We start from the raw sequence: 19,989 nt of genomic DNA on the forward strand, positions 1-19,989 counted from the left end.
CCAGGGGCCCAGCCTTGGGCATACACACAACCTCCCCGGACAACAGCAGTTTTGTTTTCACTGGAGCTTCACTTGACCCTTGCCTGATCTCTCTGGGAAGCTCCCTGCCTCTGCCAGCCTGTTAAGCACCGTTAATCACCTGCTGGTCGCTCCACTGTTTTCACTAAGCCCTGGGGCATTAATTGCTCAGCACACAAATTCAATTAAATTCAGGCAGAAATAGTTCCCAGTCCAGTCCTAGGTCCCTCCTGACCCAGGAGGGCACTTCCCCACTATCTCTTAGTTCTTTCCAGCAAACTAGCTGGGCCATGGTAACAGCTTGCTGCTGTTCATGAGGAACTACTGTTTTCTTTTTTTTTTTTTTTTAACGTTTATTTTAGGTTCAGAGGTACATGTGCAAATGTGTTATACGGGTAACCTCCTGTCATGGGGGCTCATTGTGCACGTTATTTCTTTACTCGGTACGAAGCCTAGTACCCAATACTTATTTTTTTCTTACCCTGTCTCTCCCACCCACCATCCTCGATTTTAACAGCGCCTGATATATGACAGGAACTCAACTGTTTTGAATTTGTGACTTTGTTACAAGAACCTATGATTTACACTTGTCTCGTAAAAGAAAAAAAACTATTATTTTCAAGAGCACCCAGGCTTAGACTTCTTAATACTGTGTTTCAAATACAGTTGGTTCCTTTTGTGAGAGCTTTGGGGTTCTCTTTCCCTACGAGCTGCCTCGCCTCCTGGACAAAGTCTCTGAGCCGCTACTCCGGGCATTGGGCAGGGCAATAGCCCATGGTCTTTGGGGTGTGCTTCTTCTGGTGGGGCATCTCAGCTCTACAGGTGAGCTGGGGCAAGGGTAGTCAGGTCCCCAGAGTTCTCAGCCTGCCACACTGGGGTGACCATGAAAGCTGCAGACGTGCCTCATTTAGAGAAAGGGTCCCTGTGGTCAGGGTCTCAGGAAGCAGTCATCCTGGATGGTCCAGATGCCCTAAAACCAGTGCCACGTGCTCTTGTAAGAGTCACACAGGAAACAGACACGGAGCATGGGCTCCCAGGGCCACAGGAGTCGGAGAAGCAGGAGGGACCTCCCCAGGACGGCTGGGGAGGGCGACCCTGCCACACCCTGGTTCCTGGCTTCTGGCTCCAGAGCTGCAAGCGGATGAGTTTCTCCTGTCTGAGCCGCCAGTTCGTGGTTCTTGGCCACAGCTGCCCACGACACTCAGCGGCTCTTTGCTCGTGAACATAAGCTGTCTCCTCCTGCATCTCCCCAGCCTTGGCCACCGTGCCACCCGGAGGGCAGGAAAGAGCAGGCACACGGAGGGTGAGCCAGGTCGGAGGCCGCTTCCCAGTGTGGAGAGGAATGTTGGATAAGGGGCGGCGGTCTTGCCCGGGTCGGGGGCGCCTCACAGTGTGGAGGGGAACGTGTCGGATGGGTGGGGGGCAGTGGTCTTGCCCACAGTGGAGAATGGGACTGCGTCCTTTCATTGACAGGAGGCCCCGTCCCAGATGCTGGGATGCTGACGTCAGGAAACGTACCATGTCAGGGCTGTTCCAGGTGGGAAATGAGCAGCCTGCAGCATCTCCACTCACAGCAGGACCTGGCCCTGGCCACTCACGTGCCAGTGGGGAGGGCAGGGGGTCACTCACCGCTCGCACCCCTCCCTACACCTGCAGCCTGGGGTCCTGGGCGCCCCCACCAGAGACGTGCCTTTCCCTCCCTGGACCCCAGCTTGGCCAACTCCCACCAGGAGGACACGCTAGGACGTGGCAGCTGCCACTTCAAGGGCTTGAGGCACTCGGGTGTGGCCCAGCCCTCTGCGCTCAGCCTGGGCTGGAGAATGAGGCTCCGGTACCACTGGCTGCAGGAGAAATAGAGCCCTCAAGAGCAGCCCAAAGCCGAGGCCAGGCAAGATCGGCACAGCACACAGGTCTGCAGTCCAGGCCGTCAACTTTCAGTGTGGTCTGCTGTGGCCACAGGAGACAGGTCCATCTAGGTGTGTCTGTACACACACACACACACACACACACACACACACACACACACACACAGAGTTCACATATTTTCTATCTTATGGCTATTGTGTGTATGATAAATGTTATAACCGTGGCATGCAGGGTCAAGGCAGAGAAGCCGGCAGGGACACTTAGGGTCTAAACCCACAGAGCCTGCCCCTTGGGAAAGGGATGGGGTGCTGTGAGGCTCTGGGGCTCCAGCCCAGCCTGAAAGGTGCAGGTCAGGCCTCTGCTGGGAGGCAGGGAGCCCTTCAGGGGTGATTCTCACAGAATGTGAAATAACCAGAGACCCCACGCACACCCAACGCCCCTGGGCCCAGACATCAGAGATCAGACACGGCCCTTGGTCTCCTGCTTCTCCAGGAGGAGGCTGCCCATGGGACCCAGGACCCCGGACAATGGCACCCAGGTGCCCAGTGCACACCCAGGGTCCCCACCCCCACAGGCCCAGGACCTCGGGCCCAGGCCCAGCCCCAGAGGAAGGAGGCTGCAGGGCCACTCCCCTTCTGCACTCAGGGCCTGTCTGGAGTTTTCCTAATTCATTCTCGCAGTCTCCAGGTGATGTGAGCCAACTGTATGTGTCGGGCTCTATTCACAGCACAGGGGGCAGAGCCAGTGCTCCCAGCCACAGGTGCCAGGGCCCAGAGGTGCCTTGCATGACCTGGTTACACATGTGGCATCTCTATCGATTTTCCAGCAGGCGAGCATGTTCCAGATTCTGGACCCAGCTGCTGGGAGACCTGAAGGACCCGCAATCCCTGGGGTTAGCCCGCCCAGCTCCCCTAGGTGGTCCCACGTCCCCACCCACCAGCGCAGGGGACTCCATGAGCCCCACCCGGGCAGAGCTGTGGGGGTCTCATGGGAGGTGAGACCTCACCTGCAGGTGAGGCTGTGCCCCTGGAGCCATATGTGGGCTCAGAAGACCCCCTTTTCCGCCTTGGGACACAACCTCACTGCATCCAGCCTGGGTCCTGGGGTCTCAGAGCTTTCCCTAGAGAAAGGTACCCCAGCCTCCTCTAACGAGCTTGGTCCCGAGGACAGCAGCGGCCAGGTTGGACGCCCAGCGAGGGGCCTCACCTCCAGTCTCCTCCATCAAGACAATCACATGGGAAGAAAGGCTCTGGTGCCAGGGGACAGGGGAGGCCTAGGACAGAAGCAGCCCCCCAGGGAGGCAGGGGTCAGCCCCCAGGAGCTCCTGGTGGGGAAGAGCCTGGCAGAAACGTGGGCAGCATTCAGAATGAGTCAGCCTGGCCGTCAGCCGGCAAGTGGGGGAAACCTCCATTGTCCTGGAAAGGGCCAGTTTCTGAGCTGAGGCTGCAGCAGCCTAAACCCCCCGCCTGCAGCCTCCACCCCACCAGTCACAGCCACCAAGCCACCTATGGAAGACCTCACCCTGCTCCCCTCCCCGCCAGCCAGCCGGGGTCTACTCCCACCGCCCTCTGAGTGGCCAGCTGGGAGGAGGCAGCACCTGCCATCCCCGACAGGGGCCCCTGCTCTGGGCTCCGGGTTCCTCCCCACCAGCCCCACCATCCCCATCCCCGGGAAGGGCTGCTCTGTCTCCTGGTGGCTGCAGGACGAGGGGGTGCCCGTGGGGGTCTCATGAGCCACTGTGCCCCACCTGTATTCCTCCATGTCTGCTGGGCGCTGGGTAGACCCCAACAGGATCCCCTGGCAGGCGTGACCTTGAGGAGAAGCCACGTGTCACCACCTCCTGGGACATTCAGATGAAGATCTGCACATTCAGAGCAGACTTTGAGGAGGCAGAGCGGGTCCTCTCAGGCTCTTTTCTGTGAATGCTGCTGGTCCCTGCATTTAGCCTGACAGGTGGTGGTCACTTCCCAGGAGGTCGCATTGGTGATTGGTCAGTAATCAGCACTCCTGGAGAAAATCATCCAAAAATCGAGGACACCGTGACACAGGACACGCATGGCCCAGGCCAAGCCTGTAGAGGGTGGGCAGGTGCTCCCTGGAGGAGCAGAGGAGACGGAAAGGCAGAGACCCTCAGCTCCCTGCAGCCCTCACCTGGGTGCCGTTTCCCACCCAGAGCAAGAAGAATGAAGAAAGGGTGCAAACCTTCAGCTGCCTCACAAGTTCACGTCTATTCCTAGTTTTCCGCAAGCTGTTAAGAAGAAGGAGTATCGGATTTTGCCCAATGCTTTTTCTGCACCTTCTCAGGTGATCATGGGGTTTTGTCCTCTGTTCTGGTAAGATGGTGCATAACATGAACTGATTTTCAGGTGTTAACGCTGTAATGCTGGGATAAACCTCATTTGCCATGACGTATTACGTTTGTTTACATATTGCTGAATTTGATCTGCTAAGGATTTTTGCATTTATTTTCATGCGGGATATGAGACTGTCATTTTCTTTCCTTGTAATGCCTTCATCTGCTTTTGGTAACAGAGTAAATATGGGCGTCATGAAATGTATATTTGAGAAGGATTCTCTCCTCTTAAATTTGTGGTGAGTTTGTAGGGACTTGGTGTTATCTTTTTCTTAAGTGCTTGGTAGAATTCACCAACAAAGCCATATGGACCTGAAGTTTGTTTGTAGGAAAATGTTTAACTATAAATTCTATGTCCTTATTATATCTGGGCTCTCTGGGACATTTGTTTCTTCTTGAACGAGATCTGGTAGTTTAATCACAAACCCCGTCACCCCAGACAAACGCTGACACAAACCCATCACCCCAGACAAACACTGTCACAAACCCCGTCACCTCAGACAAACACTGTCACAAACCCATCACCCCAAACACTGACACAAACCCATCACCCCAGACAAACACTGTCACAAACCCATCACCCCAGACACTGTCACAAACCCCGTCACCCCAAACACTGTCACAAGCCCCGTCACCCCAGACAAACACTGTCACAAGCCCCGTCACCCCAAACACTGACACAAACCCTGTCACCCTAGACAAACACTGTCACAAACCCCGTCACCCCAGACAAACACTGTCACAAACCCGTCACCCCAGACACTGTCACAAGCCCCATCACCCCAGACAAACACTGTCACAAACCCCGTCACCCCAGACAAACACTGTCACAAACCCTGTCACCCCAAACACTGACACAAACCCCGTCACCCCAGACAAACACTGTCACAAACTCCATCACCCCAGACAAACACTGTCACAAACCCATCACCCCAAACACTGTCACAAACCCCGTCACCCCAAACACTGTCACTTCAAATACTGTCACCTCAGACACCATCACCCCAGACAAACACTGTCACAAACTCCATCACCCCAGACAAACATCATCACCCCACACTGTCACCCCAAACACTGTCACAAACCCTGTCACCCCAAACACTGTCACTTCAGACAAACACCATCACCTCAGACACCGTCACCCCAGACAAACACTGTCACAAACCCTGTAACCCCAAACACTGTCACTTCAGACAAACACCGTCACCTCAGACACTGTCACCCCAGACAAACACTGTCACAAACCCTGTCACCCCAAACACTGTGACTTCGGACAAACACCATCACCTCAGACACCGTCACCCTGGACAAACACCATCACCCAGGGCATGTCAGAGACCTCTGTGGCAGCCCCTCCCATCACAGACCCAGAGGCCTAGGATGAAGAAATGGTTTCAAGGGCTGGGCCCAGGGTCCCTCTGCTGTGTGCAGCCTGGGGACTTCTTGCCCTGCATCCCAGATGCTCTAGCCATAGCTAAAAGGGACCACAGTACAGCTCAGGCTGTGGCTTCAGAGGGTGTAAGCCCAAGCTTTGGCAGCTTCCAGGTAGTGTTGAGCCTGCAGGGGCACAAAAGTCAAGAATTGAGGTTTGGGAACCTCCACCTAGATTTCAGAGAATATGTGGGAACACCTGGACATCCAGACTGGTTTGCTGCAGGGATGGGGCTCTCAAGGGGAACCTCTGCCAGGGCAGTGTGGAAGGGAAACATGAGGTTGGAGCCCCACACAGAGTCCCTGCTGGGGCACTGCCTAGTGGCAGTGAGAAGAGGACAGCTGTCCTCCAGATGCCAAAATGGCAGATCCACTGACGGCTTGCACCAAGCACCTGGAAAAGCTACCGACACTCAACGCCAGGCTCTGAAAGCAGCCAGGACAGAGGCTGTGCCCTGAAAAGTCACAGGAGTGGAGCTCCTCAAGACCCTGGGAACTTACCTCTTGCATCAGCCTGACCCGGATGTGAAACATGAAGTCAAAGGAGATCATTCCAGAACTTTAAGATGTAACCGCCTCGCTGGATTCTGGACATGCATGGGGCCTTTTAAGTCCTTTGTTTTGGCCAATTCCTTCCATTTGGAGTGGGTGTATTTACCCAATGCCTGCACCCTTATTGTATCTAGGAAGTAACTTGCTTGCTTTTGATTTTACAGGCTCATAGGTGAAAGGGACTTGCCTTGTCTCAGGTGAGACTTTGGACTGTGGACTTTTGAATTAATGATGAAATAAGACTTGGGGGACTGTTGGGAAGGCATGATTAGTTTTGAAAACTGAAGACATGAGATTTGGGAGGGGCCAGGGGTGGAGTGATGTGGTTTGGCTCTGTGTCCCCACCCAAATCTCATCTTAAATTGTAGTTCCCATAATTCCCATGTGTTGTGGGATGGACCTGGTGGAAGATAACTGAATCATGAGGTGGTTTCCCCCATACTGTTCTCCTTGTACTGAATAGGTCTCACAGTATCTGACGGTTTTATACGAGGTTTCCCTTTCAACTTGGTTCTCAATCTCTCTTGCCTGCCACCATGTAAGATGTGACTTTCACCTTCCACCATGATTGTGAGGCCTCCCCAAGGCACATAGAACTGGGAGTTCAGTAAACCTCTTTTTCTTTAGAAATTACGCAGTCTGGGATATGTCTTTATCAACAGCATGAGAACAGACTAATGAACATGGTGTTCTAAGGTGAGAGCCTCACCTTAGATCTTTTTCTCCAGTATTTGCACCGAATGCTGCAAATCCTGCTCCACGCACTGCATTTGCTCATCCTTCCAACTATGATAAGTTGTGTTTTCATCTAGTTAAAAATATTTGTTAATTTTTCTTGAGATTTTTTTGATCCCTGTATTATTTATTCTTAACATATTTTAAGATTTTTTTAGTTATTGGTTTCTAGTTCAATTCCATTGTGGTCTGAGAACATATCTTGTATGCTTTCTGGTCTTTTACGCTTGGTAAGATGTGTTTTGTGGCCTGCGATGTGGTCAGTTTTGGTGAATATTCCGTGTGTGTTTGGGAAGAATGTGTAATCCGCTGTGGTAGACGAAATCGTTTATAGCTGTCAATTAGATCCAATTGATTGATGGTGCTGTCCGGTTCAAATATCTTCACAATTTTACACCTGCTAAAGCTATCAATTACTGACAGAGTCTAACTAAGATAGTGGATTTGCCCACTTCTCCTTGAAGTTCCACAGCTTTTCCCCAGTGTCTGGACTCTGTTTTAGTGCTAGGCTTACACACACGTTTTGCCAGAAGCCCAAGGTTGGCAAAGAGAGGAGAAGGCACCAGAGAGAGTCAATAACAAAAGCAAAAGCTGAGGAAGCCTCACAAGGGGCAGGTCTGGACAGAGGAGGGACGGGTTCAGGGGTGGGGTTCAGGCTGGACACAGACACTCAACACCAGCCCATGAAAGCAGCCAGGAGAGAGAGGCTTCACAGAGGCCTGGACAGAGGAAGGTGGGGTTCAGGCTGGACAGAGGAGGGTGGGGTTCAGGTCATTCTGCAAACCTGACCTGGGTACGTTGGCCTTTCCCATCCCAGCATGCACTTGGAGCCTGCGGCCCTCACCCAAAGGTGCCCCCAGCTCAGGGGTTTGTGCCCCTGCCTGGTGCCCTCCCCTTGGGTGTTGCTGGGACCCGTTTCTTGCTCCTAAGCCACAACATGAGATCAAAGTGATGGGGTGTCCGTGGCTAACTGTGTGTGCATGACCACGCCACGTACAACTGTGACCCTGCTTTGCCGGAGCTGCTCTCTCCTTCCTGCAGGGACGCAGCAGCCATATTGGGCAACCCTGCATGCCAGGGACCTTCAGTGGCCTCTAGCACCAGAGGGCAGCCTCTGGACAAAGGGCAGGCTCTGGACAAAAGCCAGTGAGGAAACAAAGCTATCAGTCCTACAGCTGAAAGGACGGATGGGTGCCAGCACCCTGAGCGAACACAGAGGCGAACTCTGCGCCAGCTCAGCCTCCAGCCCAGCTGCCACCTGATGGCAGCCTGTGGGGCGAGCAGGGGACCCACTAAGCGGTGCCAGACCACTGGCCACAGAGACTGTGAGATACAGATGTGTGTGGTTTTGAGCTGCCAGGTTTGTGGTGACCTTGTCACACAAGGACAGACACTAACACCACCGGCTCCCACAGCAGGTCTCGGGGACTCAGGGAGTTCTAATAACGAGACCTCAGGGGGCTTCTGGCTAAGTGCAGAGGATAGTGCGGCTGAAGGTCACGGCCAGACGCCTGGGGCAGATCACCAGCCACTCCCTCCCTCAGCGTCAGGAGCTGCTATGGCGCTGTGGCCAAGCCCATTCCTTTTTTTTTTTTTTTTTTTTTTTTAGACAGAGTCTTGCTCTGCCACTCAGGCTGGAGTGCTAAGGCATGATCTCAGCTCACTGCAACCTTCGCCTCCTGGGTTCAAGCGATTCTCCTGCCTCAGCCTCCCGAGTAGCGGGGATTACTGGCACGCACCACCACACCCAGCTAATTTTTGTATTTTTAGTAGCAATGGAGTTTCACCATGCTGATCAGGCTAATCTTGAAATCCTGGCCTCAAGTGATCCACCTACCTCAGCCTTTCACAGTGCTGGGATTACAGGCTTAGCCACTGCACCTGGCCAAGCCCATTTCTTTTCTTTTTCTTTTTTTTTTTTTTTTTAAAAACAGAGTCTTGCTCTGTCACCCAGACTGGAGTCCAGTGGCACGATCTCAGCTCACTGCAACCTCAGCCTCCCAGGTTCAAGTAATTCTCCTGCCTCAGCCTCCCAAGTGGCTGGGATTACAGGCACGTGCCATCATGCCCAGAAAATTTTTTGGTATTTTTAGTAGAGATGGGGTTGCACCATATTGGCCAGGCTGGTCTCGAACTTATGACATTGTGATCTTCCCGCCCCATCCTCCCAAAGTGCTGCAATTACAGGCATAAACCACTGCACCTGGCCCCAAGCTTATTTCTAAGAATGCCCATGGGAAGGAAGGAGGGAGAGCACATTGGCTAGGAACACCCAAAGAGGAGAGCGATGGGTGCGGGTGGGGAGCAGAGCCGGAGGGGGCCCAGGGGTTGTGGTTCGTGGACCTGAGGCCCTGGCCAGCCCTCAAATGCTCCAGCTCCTGGCTCTCAAAGCAGCTTCCTAGAGACCATCAGTATAACTGTGACAGCAAACCCATCGGTACTGTGATTTAATTAAGAGATCGTGACAGTGGAGGCGGGACAGTATTGTGCTGGGAATGGCCGGCATCGCCAGCCCTGCCCTGACTCAGAGCCAGGGGTACTCATGCATCGTCAGGTCAGTGTTTGGGGAGAATTGCCATATTTTTCAAATGCCTTCAAACTTCCATTTTCTTTCCGCAGCCTCTGAGTTTGCGCCAGTCCCTCACTGACTATTTCCAGCTGAATCTGCCTTTTCTCATTAAAAGAAGAGCTCATGCATTTTATTTCCAATTAGCTTGCAGGAGTCTATCAGGAGAGAGTCCAGCTGAACCTCATCATTCACATTGCAATTTCTCAGAACCGCCAGGGACAGCAGGTGTGATCCAGCGTGGGCCTGGCCTCCCACCTGCTGGGGTGCGTATATCCCAAGTGCTCAGGGCTGCGTGCTCAGCCTCCTCCACAGAGTAGGAGTGTGGGGAGAGGCCTCTTCACTTTCTACCCTGCGGCAGGTGCTGGGACACCAGAGTTCCCTCCAGTCTTGTCCCCTCGGAGACACCCGGGGCACTCTACCAGCATCTCCCTGCCAGCATCTCCTTCCGGCCAATAGCACCTCTTCCAACACCGCACGCTGAGAATTTGGCATCTTGTTTGGGAAGACAGACGCAGGAGAGGACCCTGGAAATACCATCACTGATCATGAAAACAACCCTGTTCTCCAGGGCTCAGCCTCCACCTCCACTCCCCAGGGCACAGGCAGGTGGGCGGGGCCGGGAGCCTCCACAGCGAGCACCCCAGCCAGGGGTCTTGCAGGAGGGGAGGCATCTGGGGCAGAGCCTGGCGTCTCCCCCCAACCCCCACCCCCACCAGTGTCCCAGCCTGTCTGCAGCTCAGCCTGACTCCCAGCAGTCCCAGCAGAATCTCCTGTGAACCCCACAGCCCCTGCCACCAAACCGCGCAGGGCAGCCCCACCTCCCCCGACATGGGAGGACAGGGTCCCTGGAGCAGACCTCGCATTTCCTCGCAGAGCAGACCCTCCTGCTTCCCCCCACCGCTGGCCCCCAGGCAGCCCCATCCCATGTCCCGGTCCCCACACTGCAGCCCCTCCACCCCCAACCCTCCTCCTTCTAGAAGCTCCTCTCCTTGGCATTCAGGTAAGATAAGAGGCTCGCAGGACCTGTTCTTCTGGCCCCGGCCCCATTGGTGGTTTAGGGGCATGTTGTTTAATTTCCATGTGTTTTTTTTTTTGTTTTTGTTTTTGTTTTTTTTTTTGAGACAGAGTTTCGCTCTTGTTACCCAGGCTGGAGTGCAATGGCACGATCTCGGCTCACCGCAACCTCCGCCTCCTGGGTTCAGGCAATTCTCCTGCCTCAGCCTCCTGAGTAGCTGGGATTACAGGCACGCGCCACCATGCCCAGCTAATTTTTTGTATTTTTAGTAGAGACGGGGTTTCACCATGTTGACCAGGATGGTCTCGATCTCTTGACCTCGTGATCCACCCGCCTCGGCCTCCCACAGTGCTGGGATTACAGGCGTGAGCCACCGCGCCCCTGGATTCTTCTCCCTACTGATTTCTAGTTTTCTTCTGTTGTAATCAGGAAAGGTACTTGATGTGAGTTCTACTTTGGATTTATGGAGACTTGTTTTGTGACCTAAGGTATGGTCTATTCTGGACAATGTTCATGTGCTGATAAAAAAAGAAAGCGTCAGTTCTGCAGTAGCTGGTGAAACGCTGAGTTACTGTCGTTTAGGCCTAATAGACCCGGTGTGCTCTTTAACTCAGATGCTGCTCTGCTGAGTTCCTGTCTGGATGATCCGCCCATTACTGCGGGTGCGGAGCTGAAGTCTCCCATCACTGTATTGCAGTCCACGATTCCCCTTAGATCTATTCGTGTCTGCTTGTATACGTGGGTGCTCTGGTGTTGGGTGCATAGATATTTATAATTGTTATAACCTTTTGCTGAATTGACCCCTTTATCATTATATGGCCACTTTCTTTTTACAGTCCTTGATTTGTTGCCTGGTTTATCTGATTTAAGTATAGGTACTCCTGATCTTTTTTGGTTTCCATTTGCACGGAATACCTTTTTCCAAACCTTCACTTTAAGTCTGTGTGTGTCTTATTTCCAATTAGCTTGCAGGAGTCTATCAGAGAGTCCAGCTGAACCTCATCATTCACATTGCAATTTCTCAGAACCGCCAGGGACAGCAGGTGTGATCCAGCGTGGGCCTGGCCTCCCACCTGCTGGGGTGTGTATATCCCAAGTGCTCAGGGCTGCGTGCTCAGCCTCCTCCACAGAGCAGGAGTGTGGGGAGAGGCCTCTTCACACTTTCCACCTGGCGGCAGGTGCCGGGACACCAGAGTTCCCTCCAGTCTTGTCCCCTTGGAGACACCTGGGGCACTCTACCAGCATCTCCCTGCCAGCAGCACCTCCTCCAACACCTCACGCCGAGCATTTGGCATCTTGTTTGGGAAGACAGGCACAGCCTGTCTTGCAGGACGCAGGAGAGGACCCTGGAAACACCATCACTGATCATGAAAACAACCCTGTTCTCCAGGGCTCAGCCCCCACCTAAGTGAACAGGCAGGCTTTCACTTTGCTGTCATCTAGGCTGGAGTGTGCAGGAACATGATCACAGCTCACTGTAGCCTCAAACTCCTGGGCTCAGGTGATCCTCCTACCTCAGCCTCCTGATATCAAGGGCTACAGCCTCATACCACCGTCCCCAGATAATTTTATTTTGGAGAGCAATAGAGTCTTGCTGTGCTGCCCAAACTGGTCTGAAACTCCTGGCCTCAAATGTTTCTCCATCTTTATGTATCTTTACAGGTAAAGTGGGCTTCTTGTGGGCAGTATACCATTAGGTCTTGTTTCCTTATTCATTCAGAAGTTCCTCTGTTATTTCTTTGAATTGGTTTTCTACCCCTCACTCTTGCTCGCCTCCTTCCTAGATTTGCTCTTTTGAGGTACTTTGCTGTATCTTATAGGTGATCATCATTCCTTTGTGTGGGTAACCCCCCATATAGACACTGAGGACTGAGAGCTAAGCAGAACCCTGGCACAGTTAGGGCTTGAAGAATATCTCACTTTATAGTGTTACTACTCAGCTGTTTCCTTTTATATAATCCTTTACATAATTATATATTAGTTCATAGAATTAGGGCTTGAATAATCCCTTTATATAATCCTCTCTATATAATCATGTAATAGTCGATAGTGTGAGTGCCTAAAGAATATTTCCCTACATATATACCTATAATCATATCTTAGTTCATAATCGGAGGAATGCCTAGAGTGGACACAGTACAGAGCATGAATTAAGGAATAAGCAGGTTATAATCGGAGGAACGCCTGGAGCAGACACAGTGCAGAGCATGAATTAAGGGAAAACAGTTATACCAGGACAAGAATCCATGGCCCAGGCGGCAGCGTTCAGTATCGTAAAGATACCCGCTGTGTGGCAGGCTTGGGGCGAGGGCCACTCCTCCTGATAGAGGAGTTGTAGGACCTTGCTCCAGTTCTTGTGGAAGGTGCCCTCGGACCGGCAATCCACCTTGGTGACTGTGAACTTTATCAGCCCTTGCTACTGTGCTGCTCGAAAAGCATCTTCCCATAGAATCCATTGGAAGCTGCCAGAAGGTGGCGGTCGCCTTGACAGCTCTGTCACTCCTGTGTGACTTAAAGCATCCCCCATAAATCTTCTTAGTAGTTTGCCCATAGATAGAAGTATTGCACACTGCACCCTCTTCACTGCGCACGGCCCACCTTCAAGCCTCGGTGACCTAATGGGGGTGGACCCCTTACTGCACACGGCCCTTGCCTTCATGGGAACGGGTCCCATGCTGCACACTGTCCACTTCCTGGCCTAGGTGACCTAATGGGGGTGGACCCCATGTTTTATTGCTCACAACACTATCACTATCCTTAAAAATAATTTCACTCACTGCCCTGCCTCCTAACATATACACAATAAATACTCAGGTTTCTGAACATTCGGGGCCTCGCCTGACTCCGCTTATGGGTGGCGTGGCCCCCTGAGCCGAGCTGCGTTTTCCTTGTACTTCTGTCTCTTTATTTCTCAAATCCTGCGCCTCAGCACAGCATAAGGGACACCCACGCCCCTGTGGGGCCCTCAGCCCTGCACTGTGCATTCTTTTTGTTTTTTCTGACTATTTTCAAATAGCCTGTCTTTGACCTCTGGTCCTTTCCTCTGCTTGTTCCATTCTGCTGTTGAGAGCTTCTGTTTTACACTTCAGCAGACATTTGTCTCAGTTCCAATATTTCCATTTGATTTTTTAATTTCAGTATCTTTGTTAAAATTCTTTGATAAGTTTCTGAATTGATTTTCTGTGTTATCTTGGAGATCACTGAGTTTCCCGATATCTGCTATTTTGGATTCTTGATGAGAGAGCTCACATATTGCCATCTTATTAGGGGCAGTCAGAATAGAAAATGATTCCTTGCTTTGTCCATCCATTTGAGTAGTTCACAGTTCCCTGTTCGCTTGTTTCTTCTGAATGTACATCAATATCTTTGCATTGAAGGATTAATTATTCTAGTCTTCTCTATCTGACTTGTTTCGGTTTTTTTTTTAATTGCATTTTAGGTTTGGGGTACATTTGAAGAACATGCAAGATAGTTGCATAGGTACACACATGGCAGTGTGATTTGCTGCCTTCCTCCCCTTCACCTGTATCTGATGTTTCTCCCCATGCTATCTCTCCCTCCCCAACTCCTCACCCCCCGCTGTCCCTCCCCTAATTCCCCTCAACAGATCCCAGTGTGTCATGCTCCCCTCCCTGTGTCCATGTGTTCTCATTGTTCAACATCTGCCTATGAGTGAGAACATGTGGTGTTTGATTTTCTGCTCTTGTGTCAGTTTGCTGAGAATGATGGTTTCCAGGTTCATCCACATCCCTACAAAGGACACGAACTCATCGCTTTTTGATGGCTGTGTAATATTCCATGGTGTATATGTGCCACATTTTCCCTGTCCAGTCTACCATCAATGGGCATTTGGGTTGGTTCCAGGTCTTTGCTATTGTAAACTGTGCTGCAATGAACATTTGTGTGCACGTGTCCTTATAGTAGAACGATTTATAATCCTTTGGATATATACCCAGTAATGGGATTGCTGGGTCAAATGGAATTTCTATTTCTAGGTCCTTAAGGAATCGCCACACTGTCTTCCACAATGGTTGAACTAATTTGCACTCCCACCAACAGTGCAAAAGTGTTCCTATTTCTCCACATCCTCTCCCCATCTGCTGTCTCCGGATTTTTTAATGATCGCCATTCTAACTGGCATGAGATGGTATCTCAATGTGGTTTTGATTTACATTTCTCTAAAGACCAGTGATGATGAGCATTTTTTCATATGTTTGTTGGCCTCATGTATGTCTTCTTTTGTAAAGTGTCTGTTCATATCCTTTGCCCACTTTTGAATGGGCTTGTTTGTTTTTTTCTTGTAAATCTGTTTTAGTTCTTTGTAGATTCTGGATATCAGCCCATTGTCAGAAAGGTAGACTGCAAAATTTTTTCCCATTCTTTTGGTTGCCAATTCACTCTAACGACTGTTTCTTTTGCCGTGCAGAAGCTGCGGAGTTTGATTAGGTCCCATTTGTCTATTTTACTTTTGTTGCCAATGCTTTTGGTGTTTGGTTGTGAAGTCCTTGCCTACGCCTATGTCCTGAATGGTTTTGTCTAGATTTTCTTCTAGGATTTTTATGGTGTTAGGTCTTATGTTTAAGTCTTTAATCCATCTGCAGTTAGTTTTAGTGTAAGGTGTCAGGAAGGAATCCAGTTTCTGCTTTCTGCACGTGGCTAGCCAGTTTTCCCAACACCATTTATTAAACAGGGAATCCTTTCCCCATTGCTTGTTTTTGTCAGGTTTGTCAAAGATCGGATGGTTGTAGATATGCTGTGTTGCCTCCGAGGCCTCTGTTCTGTTCCATTGGTCTATATCTCTGTTTTGGTACCAGTACCATGCTCTTTTGATTACTGTAGCCTTGCAGTATAGTTTGAAGTATAGTAGTGTGATGCCTCCAGCTTTGTTCTTTTTGCTTAGAATTGACTTGGCTATGCAGGCTCTCTTTTGGTTCCATATGAATTTTAAGGTATTTTTTTCCTGTTCTTTGAAGAAGGTCATTGGTAGCTTGATGGGATAGCATTGAATCTGTAAATTACTTTGGGAAGTATGGCCATTTTCACGATATTCATTCTTCCTAACCATGAACATGGAATGTTTCTCCATCTGTTTGTGTCCTCTCTTATTTCGTTGAGCAGTGGCTTGTAGTTCTCCTTGAAGAGGTCCTTTACATTCCTTGTTAGTTGTATTCCTAGGTATTTTATTCTCTTTGTGGCAATTGTGAACAGAAGTTTGTTCTTGATTTGGCTCTCTTTAAGTCTGTTATTGGTGTATAGGAATGCTTGTGATTTTTGCGCATTGATTTTGTATCCTGAGACTTTGCTGAACTTGCTTATCAGTTTCAGGAGATTTTGGGCTGAGACAATGGGGTCTTCTAGATATACAATCATGTCATCTGCAAAGAGAGACAATTTGACTTCCTCCTTTCCTATTTGAATACAACTTATTTCTTTTTTTGCCTGATTGCTCTGGCTAGAACTTCCAGGACTATATCGAATAGGAGTGGTGAGAGAGGGCATCCTTGTCTAGTGCCAGGTTTCAAAGGGAATGCTTCCAGTTTTTGCCCATTCAGTATGATATTGGCTGTTGGTTTGTCATAAATAGCTTTTATTATTTTGAGATACATTCCCTCAATACCTAGTTTATTGAGGGTTTTTAGCATAAAGGGCTGTTGAATTTTGTCAAAGGCCTTCTTTGAACCAATTGAGATAATCACGTGGTTTTTGTCTTTGGTTCTGTTTATGTGGTGAATTACATTTATAGACTTGTGTATGTTGAACCAGCCTTGCATCCCTGGGATGAAGCCTACTTGATCATGGTGGATAAGCTTTTTGATGTGCTGTTGCAATCAGCTTGCCAGTATTTTATTGAAGACTTTTGCATCTATGTTCATCATGGATATTGGCCTGAAGTTTTCTTTTCTTCTTGAGTCTCTGCCAGGTTTTGGTATCAGGATGATGTTGGTCTCATAAAATGATTTGGGAAGGATTCCCTTTTTGGATTATTTGGAATAGTTTCAGAAGGAATGGTACCAGCTCCTCTTTGTATGCCTGGTAGAATTCGGCTGTGAACCCATCTGGACCTGGGCTTTTTTTGGGTGGTAAGCTCTTAATTGCTGCCTCAACTTCAGACCTTGTTGTTGGTCTATTCAGGGTTTCGACTTCTTCCTGGTTTAGGCTTGGGAGGAGGCAAGTGTCCAGGAATTTATCCATTTCTTCCAGGTTTATTAGTTTGTGTGCGTAGAGTTGTTTGTAATAATCTCTGATGATGGTTTGAATTTCTGTGGAATCTGTGGTGATATCCCCTTTATCGTTTTTTATTGCATCTATTTGGTTATTCTCTTTTCTTATTAATCTGGCTAGTGGTCGTCTATTTTGTTGATCTTTTCGAAAAACCAGCTCCTGGATTTATTGATTTTTTTTTTTTTGAAGGGTTTTTTGTGTCTCTATCTCCTTCAGTTCTGCTCTGATTTAGTTATTTCTTGTCTTCTGCTAGGTTTTGAGTTTTTTCATCTTGCTCCTCTAGCTCTTTCAATTTTGATGATAGGGTGTCAATTTTTGATCTCTCCTTGCTTCTCATGCGGGCACTTATTGCTATATATTTTACTCTAGACACTGCTTTAAATGTGTCCCAGAGATTCTGGTATGTTGTGTCTCCGTTCTCATTGGTTTCAAAGAACATGTTTATTTCTGTCTTCATTTTATTTTTTATCCAGTCAACATTCAAGAGCAAGTTGTTCAGTTTCCATGAAGCTATGCAGTTCTGAGTTAGTTTCTGCATTCTGAGTTCTAACTTGATTGCACTGTGGTCTGAGAGACTGTTTGTTATGATTTCCATTCTTTTGCATTTGCTGAGGAGTGATTTGCTTCCAATTATGTGGTCAATTTTAGACTAGGTGTGATGTGGTGCTTAGAACAATGTATTTTCTGTGGATTTGGGGTGGAGAGTTCTGTAAATGTCTATTAGGTTTGCTTGTTCCAGGTCTGAGTTCAAGTCCTGGATATCCTTGTTAATTTTCTGTCTGTTGATCTGTCTAATATTGACAATGGGGTGTTAAAGTCTCCCACTATTATTGTGTGGGAGTCTAAGTCTCTTTGTAAGTCATTAAGAACTTGCCTTTTGTATCTGAGTGCTCCTGTATTGGGCGCATATATATTTAGGATCGTTAGCTCTTCTTGTTGCATTGATCCTTTTACCATTATGTAATGTCCTTCTTTGTCTCTTTTGATCTTTGTTGGTTTAAAATCTAATTTATCAGAGATGAGAACTGCAACTCCTGCTTTCTTTTGCTCTCCATTTTCTTGGTAAATCTTCCTCCATCCCTTTATTTTGAGCCTTTGTGTATCCCTGCATAAGAGATGTGTTTCCTGGATACAGCACACCGATGGGTTTTGGCTTTTTATCCAATTTGCCAGTCTGTGTCTTTTGATTGGGCCATTTAGTCCATTTACATTTAGGGTTAATATTGTTATGTGTGAATCTGATACTGCCATTTTGATGCTAGCTGGCTGTTTTGCCCATTAGTTGATACAGATTCTTGATTGTGTTGATGCTCTTTACCATTTGGTTTATTTTTGGAGTGGCTGATACTCGTTGTTCCTTTATATGTGTAGAGCCTCTTTCAGGAGCTCTTGTAAAGCAGGCCTGGTGGTGATGAAATCTGAGTACTTACTTGCTTGTTAGCAAAGGATTTTATTTTCCCTTCACGTATGAAGCTTAGTTTGGCTGGATATGAGATTCTGGGTTGAAAGTTCTTTTCTTTAAGGATGTTGAATATCGGCCCCCACTCTCTTCTGGCTTGTAGGGTTTCTGCTGAGAGAGCTGCTGTGAGTCTGATGGGCTTCCCTTTGTGGGTAACCCTTTCTCTCTGGCTGCCCTTAGCATTTTCTCTTTCATTTCAACAATGGTGAATATGACGATTATGTGCCTTGGGGTTGCTCTTCTTGAGGAATATCTTTGTGGTGTTCTCTGTATTTCCTGGACTTGGCTATTGGCCTGCCTTGCTAGATTGGGGAAGTTTTCCTGGATAATATCCTGAAGAGTATTTTCCAGCTTGGATTCATTCCCTCTGTCACATTCAGGTACACCTATCAAACGTAGATTGGGTCTTTTCACATAGTCCCACATTTCTTGGAGACTTTGTTCATTCCTTTTTACCCTTTTTTCTCTATTCTTGCCTTCTCGTTTTATTTCATTGAGTTGATCTTCAACCTCTGATATCCTTTCTTCTGCTTGGTCAATTCGGCTGTTGAAACTTGTGCATGCTTCGCGAAGTTCTCGTGTTGTGTTTTTCAGCTCCATCAATTCACTTATATTCCTCTCTGTGTTGTCCATTCTCGTTAGCATTTCGTCAAATCTTTTTTCAACGTTCTTAGTTTCTTTGCATTGGGTTAGAACATATTCTTTTAGCTCACAGAAGTTTCTTATTACCCAACTTCTGAAGTCTGATTCTGTCATTTCATCACACTCATTCTCCATCCAGCCTTGTTCCCTTGCTGGTGAGGAGTTGTGATCCCTTGTAGGAGGAGAGGTGTTCTGGTTTCGGGTGTTTTCATCCTTTTTGCACTGGTTTCTTCCCATCTTTGTTGATTCATCCACCTGTTGTTTTTGTAGTTGCTGACTTTCAGATTGGGTCTCTGAGTGAACTTCCAGTTTGTGGATGATGAAGTTATTTATGTTTCTTAGTTTTCCTTCTAACAGTCTGGCCCCTCTGCTGTAGGACTGCTGAGGTCCACTCCAGGCCCTGCTTGCCTGGGGATCACCTGCAGCAGCTGCAGAACAGTAAGGGTTGCTACCAGTTTCTTCTTCTGCTATCTTTGTCCCAGAAGGATACCTGACAAATGTCAGTCTGTTCCCTCCTTTATGAGGTGACTCTTTGGACATACGGGGGTCAGGGTGCTGCTTGAGGAGACAGTCTGTCCTTTATTGGAGCTCAAGTGCTGGGTTGTGAGCTCCGTTTTTCATTCAGAGTTGCTGGGCAGGTATGTTTAGGTCAGCTGCAGCAGGACTCATAAACTCCTTTTTTTTTCCCCCAGGTGCTCTGTCCCAGGGAGTTAGGGCTTTATTTTTGAGTTTCCATTGTGCTGCTGCCTTTCTTTTTTCAGGGCTGCCCTGCCCAGCAAGGAGGCAGCCTAGCCACTGTCTGCCTGTAGAGGCTTTGCTGAGGTGCTATGGGCTCCGCCCAGCTGCCATGTGATCTTCCCTGCAGTCCTGTTTGCATGGGTATAGTTAGAACTGCCTTGGCAATGGTGGCCCGCCTCTGTAATGGCAGACTCTCTCTGTAATAGCAGGTTGCCTCGGCAACGGCAGATTGCCTCAGCAACGGCGGGCCGCCTCAGCGATGGCGTACTGCCTCCATAGTGGTGGAGTGTCTCGGTAATGGCGGACGCCCCTCCCTCACAGAGCTGGACCGTCCCAGGTTCAGCTGTGCTTGCTGTGAAACTCTCAGCCCAGAGTGTTTGCAATTGCTG

The sequence above is a fragment of the Sapajus apella genome, unplaced genomic scaffold (assembly GCF_009761245.1).
Source record: "Sapajus apella isolate SASKATOON/1434 unplaced genomic scaffold, GSC_monkey_1.0 scaffold156, whole genome shotgun sequence".
Classification (NCBI taxonomy): domain Eukaryota; kingdom Metazoa; phylum Chordata; class Mammalia; order Primates; family Cebidae; genus Sapajus; species Sapajus apella.